At 45.3% G+C, this 10,403-nt stretch overlaps 1 long non-coding RNA gene across 1 annotated transcript; it reads right to left on the reverse strand.

The window, feature by feature from the left end:
- Positions 1 to 1,935: 1,935 nt before the first annotated feature.
- Positions 1,936 to 3,890, reverse strand: LOC120686561. The gene is made up of 4 exons (XR_005680240.1): positions 3,491 to 3,890; positions 2,655 to 2,717; positions 2,445 to 2,498; positions 1,936 to 2,362 (listed from the first exon to the last, which is right to left on the reverse strand). It is a non-coding gene; the product is annotated as an uncharacterized LOC120686561 (long non-coding RNA).
- Between the last annotated feature and the right edge of the window lie 6,513 nt (positions 3,891 to 10,403).

Genomic DNA, 10,403 nt, shown 5'->3' on the forward strand with positions numbered 1-10,403 from the left:
CATCTAGGCGGTGCTTTGTCTTGCTGTTTCTAACACTGAACCCAATTTGTCCGGCATAGGTGTTGTACATCTCATGAGCCTTTTCATCAGATTCAAAACTCATTCCAACTTTAGATGGGATCAAATTTTGTCCAGATTTATCAACCGACCGATTCCTGTACATATACAATTGTCATTTAAAAGTGTACTATAACAAAAAGAGAAATTTTACCATAATTGAAAAAATAGGAGCCGTCCATCTAATAAATCCTACGGTGGTGAAGGTAGGAAGTATCTAGAAATACCTAGGATAAAGTACCTGGTACTTCCAAAATATGGGATCAAGTACCAAAAAGTGGGACCAAATACTAATTTAATTTAATTCTGATAAATATTTTCTATAGATCTACGACTAGAAAAAAGTTTTTGGTAAAAGTACATAAAAGTACCCATCTAACAAAAAATATCATATATTCTACCAAATTTGTTACTTAATTTTTTTTACCTCATTAGGTACTTGATTCTCCGCTGACCTAACATGTGTTAATTGTTGTTCCTATTCTCTAGGACCGCCACTAACAGCAGCAATTTCGAGTGAACGTAGATCCTCCATGCGAGCAGAAGATGCCATGTCTTCAAGGCTGCAGGTTAATGGTTCTACTACTTAACCAAAGAATACAACAAATACTACGAGAACCAGGTTATTTGCCGAGTACCGTAGGCACTCGGCAAATGACACACGGCAACCAATGTGACATCAAACGTCTCTTTGTTGAGTGCCCAAAAAACTCTCGGTTAAAAATAACACTCGGCAAAATTTAAATTGAAAAAACATGAAACAAATGTCAAAAATATTAATCAAGGTAATTCGCGCCATTTCACGCGCTACGCGGCCGGCAGGATTCAAACCGGTGACCTCCCCCTCAAGCATAACACCCTCTGCCACTGCACCACTATGTAACTTGTGTATAGAGTCTTTTTGTTCCGCACATATCTATATCTTTCTATACCTATTTCTAAAGCAATCAACGAATTTTGGTGCGTTCTGCCATGTCAAGTTTTTTCATACGTCGCCTCTACTGATCTTGAGCCGGATTCAAACATCCCCACAACCAAGCTTCGCCCCTACTGCTATAAACCTGAGTCCCAGAACCCCGTATGCTAGTACCAGTAATCGTTGCGTCGCCGCAATCAACCATCGATTGAGCCGCCGTCAGCCATCGATCGATGCCGTCGTCGTCTCTCCGGCCTCCAGCCGCATCGCCATTGCATTCCTGCGTGTCGTCCCCTCTCATGCCCTCCCACGCACCGTCGCCCACCCCGCCCTCCAGCGCACCGGTGTGGCAGCGGCGAGAATCCCTCACAGCCACGCCCTGCCGTATAGCGTGTTGTCGAAAAGGCATGTGTGCGCCTACCATCTTCCGCCTCAGGCCTTGCTGCCCCATCGCCACACAACCTCCCTGGTCGAGCGGCCCAGAAGATCTGACGCTTGTTCTTTGCTCCATGCTATTGTGTTCTCATCTGATGTGATTTGCTTCATTTGCTTGATCGGTGATGTTACCCCTGCTTGCTGCTGATCGGCGTCATTGCTGCTACTGCATGCACTTAGTGTTCGATGAAATGCCGGTTCAAAAGCTGTAGGCTACTTTTGCAATTATAGTGGGACTAGCTGCATGGTGGTGTTGTACTCAAGATGCAGGCGGGCCTGTCTGCCGACGCCTGCAGACCAACCGGCATCACCCGCTTGCATAAATTGCTCCCTATGCAGGAGCCTGCCAACATCTACTTAACTAACCACTATCTCCTGCCAGGTTTTGCGGGAAGCAAGGTGCAGGCCGGCGGACATCTGCCGGAACCTGCGAGGCCAATAAGCTATGATCCGAAGTTCTCAACAACGTAAGCCAAAGCTAGAACTCAAAACTAGTTTGAAACAATCAACAATAAACCAAAGCTACCTTGCAAGCTACAATTTACTCAAGTCTAAAACAGCAGAGCTTATGTACAGATACAAGATGGAGTACCAGATGGCATCACAGATCTACGTTCAGATTACAGGGATACTTAACTTTAATCCATGCTAGACACCAAATGATGTTATACTAGTATCATGAGCAGGTCAGCAGGTGGCACTACCAGTGCAGAAAGGGGAATAACATTTCCATTACAGTTACATGTAGAACCTCACCAGAATGAAGCTTATGTACAGATACAAGAGTGAGAAAAGGCTAGCTATCATACACATGATAAAATGATATACATCACGGTTAGCTGCAGAAGTTTATGTTGTCTAGTTGATCCTGTTCATCACATCATGGTAATACAAGAGAAGGCATATAGGTTGCCCGTAGATGCAGAAAAAGAACCAAAAGATCATATTGCCAACCTATTGAAGATGCCACAAGTTAGAACAGATTCGCATCCCAGAACAATCCTAACTGTAGCAACTAAGGAAAACATTGCCTCACCATCGTGTCTCTGAATTTATTTTTGAGGTAAGATGTCAATACGATAAGGGGAATCTGGTAAAGGGAAAAACAAAACATGCTGTAAGAAAATGTTCACATATTAGATGAGAACTCATGATAGCAGACTATCTAATGAATAGAAAGAACTAATAAAGGAAAAAAGGAGCAATGTTGAATATTATCGACATCATTTGGGTCGTATCCAATTACCTGCAACATGATTCCTAAGAAAGCCCAGAACTTGAGTATGCGGCAGGGAACAACAACACATAGCTGGTGTAAACAATTATAAAAGAATTGTGTCATAATTTGCTCAAAAGAGGCTGGACTATGAAATTCTGAATGGTATAAAGAGCAAACTTCACCCAAGCAATCTACATCTTGCAAGTTCAGAACAAAAGCATGTCAAAAGGGGACAATTCAAAAACAGAACAGAATACAACCATTCAAAACGGCCCCTCTGGCCCGTTCAAGCAAGCCACCTGGTTCATAAGCAAAAGCAAGGAGATTGCAGCTCATCACAAGCTAAAGAAAAACAAGAACAGTTTACAAATGTCAGGGATGTTGGACAGTCATCTGGTTCAAGTGAGCATGGTAAAGACAACTCATGGATGCAGTTCATATCTGATGATCTATGGTGCAACAAAACAAAGTGATGGAATTGAAAAGACAGTTGTTTAACTACATCTAACTAGAAATTTCATTACCAGTTGCATTTAGACTCAGTATATGTTTGATAACAGGGCAGTCGGTATAACCTTCATAGAAAAAACAAGAACAATACCAATTTAACGCAATAACCTAGCACATATGGAGTGAAAAAAATTATTGGCAAGCATCATTCATAACTACAAGAACCGAGATATAAATAAGAGAGAGCCCCACCCTAAATCCCAAACGTTTTCTATGAAGACAACTACGGTCTTCCTATAGAATGGATCCTAAACAGCTAAACCGTGATGAAACTACAAGGACACAAGCAATAATCAACATATTTCTTCACAGAAAGGGTCAGAGGGGTAAGGGGGAGGGGATGCGCTGCATACCCTGGGAGGTGGTCAAAGAGGAAGAGATCAACCAAGAACTCGCTCGGGAAGATGTAGATCCTGAACAGGCGCCGGAAGTCCTTGGTGCTCCTCACTCTTCTTGGTGTGGATGCCTCCTATATATGGACGAGGATGTAGATCCTGAACAGAGCACAGCCGCGGCGGTGATCTCCTCCGGCAGCGGATAGCTTCTTGGGACCGGGGAAGAGGAGGGTAGCGACGGCGGCGAGGATGAGGCGGAGGACGCCGAGGCAGCGAGGATGAGGCGGAGGACGCCGAGGTCTGAGGCGACGGCGGCGCTCCCGCACCCTCCCGATGGAGAAGGCGCAGCTCGATCCATCTTGGAGGAGAAAATCGGGATTTTGTCCTCATAAAAATTGGGCTTCGCCCGTTTGCATCGCACAAATGGGATTCGCTGGAATGTGATTATCAAACATTGCCAAACACGCTAGAATGCCATTTGAGGAGATTTGAACTCAAATTTGTTGATTTCTGGGCTGGACCATTTTTTTCCCGTTTTGCCCCTGGCCAACCCAGCCATACCCACACATGCCCGTCGCCATCTGCTTAGGACCTTCCCAACCCTAGCCGCCACAGGCAAGTGTGCCTGGCTCCCCGACGGCTGGGCGACGCACCGCCTCTCCATGCCGCCCCTCCCTGCCCACGTCGTAGCCGGCCCGGCGCCCAGCAGGTCCTACGCCGTCCCATGCTTTCCGTCCTCCCGGCGACCGACGACCAGGAAGTACAGGTGCGCCTCCTCCTCCTTCTCCTATTGGTAGGGATAATTCCTTTTCCTTGCTAATGCAGTACCTACGTCAAGAGGAGCATTGGAGCAGCAAATCTCGGAGTAGCAGCTGTTGCAGCAGACCGGCATTGGAGCAGCAGAAGGGAGAGCGCCGGAATCTGTCATGGAAGGGCATGACTTTTTGCTGTTCATAATGTACAGATGTAGAAATTCTCTATGTGGACGTAGATTAGACACGATTAGTGTAGATATCTAACTTTGCCATATTTTTTTTTGTTAATTAGGCTCGATGGAGAGCTTGCGTTTAGCTTAGCAGAGGTAGAACCTATTGATTGGGATAAGCTGCTGATTGAAGGGCACTTGAGATGACGAGGGAAGATTAGAGATTATTGACGATGAGGTGATGTATGAGTTGCTCGGGTTTAGGGCTGAGAATGAGGCTGCTGAGAAGGCTAGGGAGGCAGCCAACAAACTTACCAGGGGCTGACAATGGCGAGGAAGTTGATACAAATGGAGCAGCCATTGTTGTTGATGACTACTTACCAGGGGAAATTATTGTGGTTCATGACCCAAATCGGCCTCGTATGGCGCTTGGCACCATTTATCCTAACCAGCAGGAGTTTAGATTGGCTGTGAGACAATTTGCTATAAATGAGGAGTTTGAACTGGACACTGTGAAAACTGATAAATCTAGGAGCATTTATGGTTGCAAAGCAGAAGATTGTCCTTGGCATCTTGTTGGGCGTTTGCAGCCTGATCGACACACCATAATGGTACTAACTTCGCTGTTGTGAAACTTTATTTGTTGCCCCTTTATTCAATTGAGAATGAAACTACTAATGTATTTTATACTTCTCTAATTGCATATTTTTTGTCCGCAGGTGACAAAGGTCATTGGGAATCACACATGCACATCAAGTGCTAGGAGGAAGACTACCACACCAACTAGTGCCTGGGTTGCTTCAAAGGCAATACATCACCTTAGAAAGAAGATAACAATGGGTATTAAGGAGCTGCGGGATATACTACAGGATGAGCACAAGTGTCAAATTCATTATGACACTATTTGGAAGGGTAGGAAAATTGCTTTGACAGAGTTGTATGGCAACTGGGAAGATAGCTTTCAGATGCTATTCAATTGGAGGGCAGAGGTGCTGAAAAGGTCTCCAGGTAGTGTTATTGGGATAGGCCTTCAGAAGGTGGATGGCAAGTTCTATTTCCATAGATTTTTTTTTTTGCACTGAAACCTTGCATTGATGGATTTCTAGAGGGTTGCAGGCCATACCTTGCTGTGGACTCTACTGCACTTTATGGTAGATGGAATGGTCATTTAGCTACAGCTTGTGCTATAGATGGTCACAACTGGATGTATCATGTTGTTTTTGGATTCATAGATGGTGAAACTTGTAGGATCAAGAACACCGACTAGAGGGGGGGTGAATAGGCGGTTTAAAATCTAAAGCCAACAACACTAGAGAAATTTAATTAGTAACAAAAGAAAGCCCTATGTCAAGCTATTACTATCTCTAGATGGGTTTGCAACCTAGGGTGACAAGATACAAATCAAGCTCTAGTAAAGTAAAATGCTCAAAGTAAAAGCAAGAATTAAAGTGAGCAAGAGAAGTAACCAAGTTTGACACAAGAAAATATCCCGTGGTGTCGATGACTTGCCGGTCACCCCTAATCCACGTTGAGGTGGATTCCAAGAATCAACCGCTCCTCTATCAAGAACCTCTTGATCTTGAGCCGGCTTGAATCAAGGAACCGCTCCACACCTCGATTCCACTAGAGTTGTTCTTCACCACTCCGGTGAGGTGAGCACAAAACCTCTCACAACCGAAATCGGGGCTCCTCAACAATCTCCTTGGAGGAGCTCCACGAAATCCACTTCTTCAAGCCGTCTAGGGAGCGGCAACTCCCAAGAGTAACAAGTTGATGACGCTTGCTTGAAGTTTCCCTAATGCCACAAAGCTCAAACTCTTGATGCAATGCACTAGGAAGCTCTCACACTCTCAAGAATGCAATCTCTAAGCAAGTGTGTGTGAGAGAGGGATGCCTTAGCTCTAATGTGTCAAGAATGCTGTCCAAATGGCCAAGAGAGTCATCCAATGCCCGGGCATTGGGTATATATAGACACCCCTCCAAAAACTAGCCGTTACACTCTTTTCTGCGAAGTCGCGGACCGTCCGCGTTTCAAAAATCGGACTGTCCGCCGTTATAAACCAGTGAGTCAGAGTGCATTTAATGCGTGTCAGAACTAGCCGTTAAGCCCTGGCGGACCGTCCGCGCCCCAGGGGCGGACCGTCCGCGCCCCAGGGGCGGACCGTCCGCAGTTAAGAGTTCCACACCACCAGAGACTAACATTGTCTCTGGAACAACTTTGTGATTAGCCTGCGGACCGTCCGAGCCTCAGCAGCGGACCGTCCGCAGTTTAACTTTTGAGCCCAAACCAGAGAAACATCCTCTCTGGTACAAACCTGAGATTAGCCGGCGGATCGTCCGCGCCCCATGGGCGGACTGTCCGCCGTTCAACTTTGAAGCTCACACCAGACAGACACCCTTTCTGGTACACATTTGAAATATAGTGGCGGACCGTCCGCCCACCTGGGCCGGACCGTCCGCGAGCCCACCAGAGACTCTGCAAGCTCTCTGGAAAGGGCGCGGACTGTCCGCCCCTCTGGTGCGGACTGTCCGCCGTTACTCATTCAGCTCTCAAACTTAGTCTTTTTCAAAATCTTTTCAAAACGCCGTTAGCCCTCATGCATGCAACTAGACATTTTGAGCAAAATGGCACTAAAGACCCGTCAAGCATGAGTACACAACCCCTCTTGATAGTACGGCTATCTATCCAACAAATCCGGTCACTTTTCATCCACTAAACGCCTTGTGACAGGTAAAATATAAAAGCCCTATTTTATACCTTTGCCTTGAGTCCGAGCTTTGCTTATGATCTCCAAAACTCCATACGTTCACAACCAAATCTCTTTCATCCGTGGATCAACCTATACTCATTATCTCAAATGAAATCGTTAATCCACAAACCGTTGTCATTAATTACCAAAACTCGAATTAGGGGCCTAGATGCTTTCAATCTCCCCCTTTTTGGTAATTAATGACAACACTAAATTTTGGAGTGATAAAAGTTTTCAAGTCAACTTGATACACTAGGCATAAGGTGGACTTGGAATTGAACTTTGGAAGAACTTACTCATTTTCTTGAAAAATTTCAGAATATGGTATGAATAAATTCACCAAGTTCGATGAGTAGAGAGAACTCCCCCTTGATATGTGCATATAAATTTTCATGAATCCCAAGAGCACATATATATATTTGAGAATTTTGACAGAGTTTTCCCTACAAGTGGAAATCGAGGCATACAAGATACAATAGATATATGATATGAAATTTTAGCATGGTTAGCACAACCTCACAACCACAAGATGAACATAAAAGATAAGAGTAACATAAACCAACATAGTCCATCACACATTACAAGCCAAATGTTCAAATCCAAACACAAGTCTCAAACCAAGTTCAAGCTAGAAACAAATCAAAGACATGTAATGTAAAGTTCATCACAAATAATCAAGAGTGGCAAGCGGAAGCCGAAAGCGAATGATCTCCATGAGAAGTCCATGAGCTCCTCCTAGATCCAAGCACTCCAAAGCACTTTCTCCCCCTTTGGCATCAATTGCCAAGAAAGTCAAACCATCGGCGGTGGAGGAGGTGGCGGTGGGTAAAACGGCTGGTGCGGGTAGAACTCTGGAGGCGGCACTGGAGCAAGAAACACTGAGTAGAAGTGGTCAGTAAACCCTGTGAAGGCTGTGCTGAAGGCATCAAAGCGCTGCTCTAGCTGCTCCTGTCTCTGCTCAAGCTGCTCAAACTGCTCAGAAGAGGGCAAATCCTCAAAACGTGAGTCAAGAGCTGCTATATCTGAGTGTAAACTCTCATGAAACCCCTGCATCTGAGCCATCATGGGCTGGAGCATCTGCTGCTGCATGTTCTGAAAGTTGAGGTTCATCTGACTCTGCATTTGACTAGCCAACCCCGCAATCTGAGAGGACATGCTCTCCTTCATGGATGCAAAGTATGGGTCAAAATAGCCAGCTGGAGGAGCCCACTGCTGCTGTGCTGGAGGATGCGGTGGTGGCATGGCATGCTGAGCTGCAGCTGCTCCCATGTGAGCATCATCATCACTATCATCTTGCCCCTGTGCTTCAGCATCCATATCATCTCCAGGGAAGGGAGTCAAAGGCCTCAAGAGAAAAGCATTGTCATTTTTGAATGGCCTGAAAGGTGTGTGCTTGCTTTCACATATCCCTCTGAAGCTAGTCTTAGCCTTGATGATGAAAATGATGTATGGAGCAAAATACAAGTTCATCTCCATGTTAAGCCTCAAATCTGCAAGCTGATCCATGATAAGAGCAATGACATTGATTCTATTTCCATTCATGATATCACATTCCAATAGTGCCCTCTAATCTTGTCCTTGTTGCCACTCTTAGGCATGAAAGTGACTCTGACAATCTTATTGATCACTGCAGGATGATGCCTCAGACCCTGAGTGCCCCCAAAGCTTCTAGCAATTCCAAGGTGTGCAGGCTCATAGAACATGGGGTAGTCATTCTCATCTAGAGGGTTTTCTAAGACAACATTCATGCTTTGCTCACTATTGATGAAATTATAATCCAATTGATTTGCCTCAGCAAACTGTGCAAATGTAGCCTCATAGGTTCTTTTGCCAGTTGTCCACCTAAGTGTTTCCTCAACCATGTTGATCTCTAGAGTGGCATAGAACTGGCGTATCACAGTTTCATTCCAATCACACCTATGCTGCAAAAAATTTGCTAACCCCATTTGCTGAAATCTATCTACTAGATCAGTCATGACTTGTTGTTGTCTCATGTAGCCTAGGTCAATGGTCTGATGTTTGAATACATTTTTCTTAATTAGATGACCAAAGTAAATATCTTTTTGTACCTCGGTTTTGAAGAAGAGAATGTTGGTGTCACGAGGCAAGCTGAACTGATCCACTGCTCTTGCATTTGCATAGCTTTCTGCAGTCCACTGTCGACTAGGTAGATCCAACCCCATCAAATCTGTAACATCATTGTCAACCCCTCAGTATCTTCCTCTGAAGACTCATCACCAACATCTCCCACTGAAGATGCAGCAGCCATCTCACTGGCATTTGGAGCATAGTCCACATCATCCGAGTCATCACTATCTCTTTGTCTTTTAGAAGTCATTGCCTTCTTGATTTTAGAAGCTGTGGCCTTGATGATCTTCCGAGGCGGCCTGAGTTCAAGATTTAACCATAAGAACAATTACTAAAGCAATAGGATCAATCCATAAAGATATAACTCAATTCAGCATTTCTGAAAAATCTGATACTGGCGGACCGTCCGCACTTCTGAACGCGGACCGTCCGCGGTTCATGAACTACCACGGCGGACCGTCCGCGTCCAGCAGGCGGACTGTCCGCGACCCATCTGTTTTGCGCAGGAACACAAAATCGCCCTCATCTTTGATTCACCCATATTTTGAGTTTTGATTCAAATCCACCAACCAAATTATAACTAAAGCATCTCCTCATCACTAGGAATAAGATCCCCCAAGTATTTTCAAGAGTCCATGGTCCAAAAATAGATCGGAGCATCTAACCCTAACTCTTTCCAATAAAGAAAACCAAGAACAAGAGTTAGGGATTCATCGAAATACCGAGAGGACATGATGCACAATCTTGAGAAGAGTCCGGGAATGTGCTCGGACCGTCCGGGAACCACTCCAAAAAGCCTTGACCTTGTGGTCTCCCCCACATGCTTGAGAGAGAGAGAGCTTTTGGATGTTTGTGTGCGGTTTGGTGGAGGAGAGTGAGAGGGACACCCCTTATAAATCAAGTCTGGCCGACCCCACCTTTCTGTCCATTCGCGGACTGTCCGCGATAACCTGGCGGACCGTCCGCCGTTGAATTTTTTACACTGCCAACCGACTGAAACTGCCTCTGGTAAAATCTGCCCAGCACAGGCGAACCGTCCGCGGTCCTTTGGCGGACTGTCCGCCCCTTACCCGCGGACTGTCCGCAGTACCAAATTTCAGACTGTCCAGAATTGTGCCAACTTTCTCAATTCCAACCTCAATTTGGGATCATTGCTCATATAAAAATC

The sequence above is a fragment of the Panicum virgatum genome, chromosome 8N, assembly GCF_016808335.1.
Source record: "Panicum virgatum strain AP13 chromosome 8N, P.virgatum_v5, whole genome shotgun sequence".
Lineage (NCBI taxonomy): Eukaryota > Viridiplantae > Streptophyta > Magnoliopsida > Poales > Poaceae > Panicum > Panicum virgatum.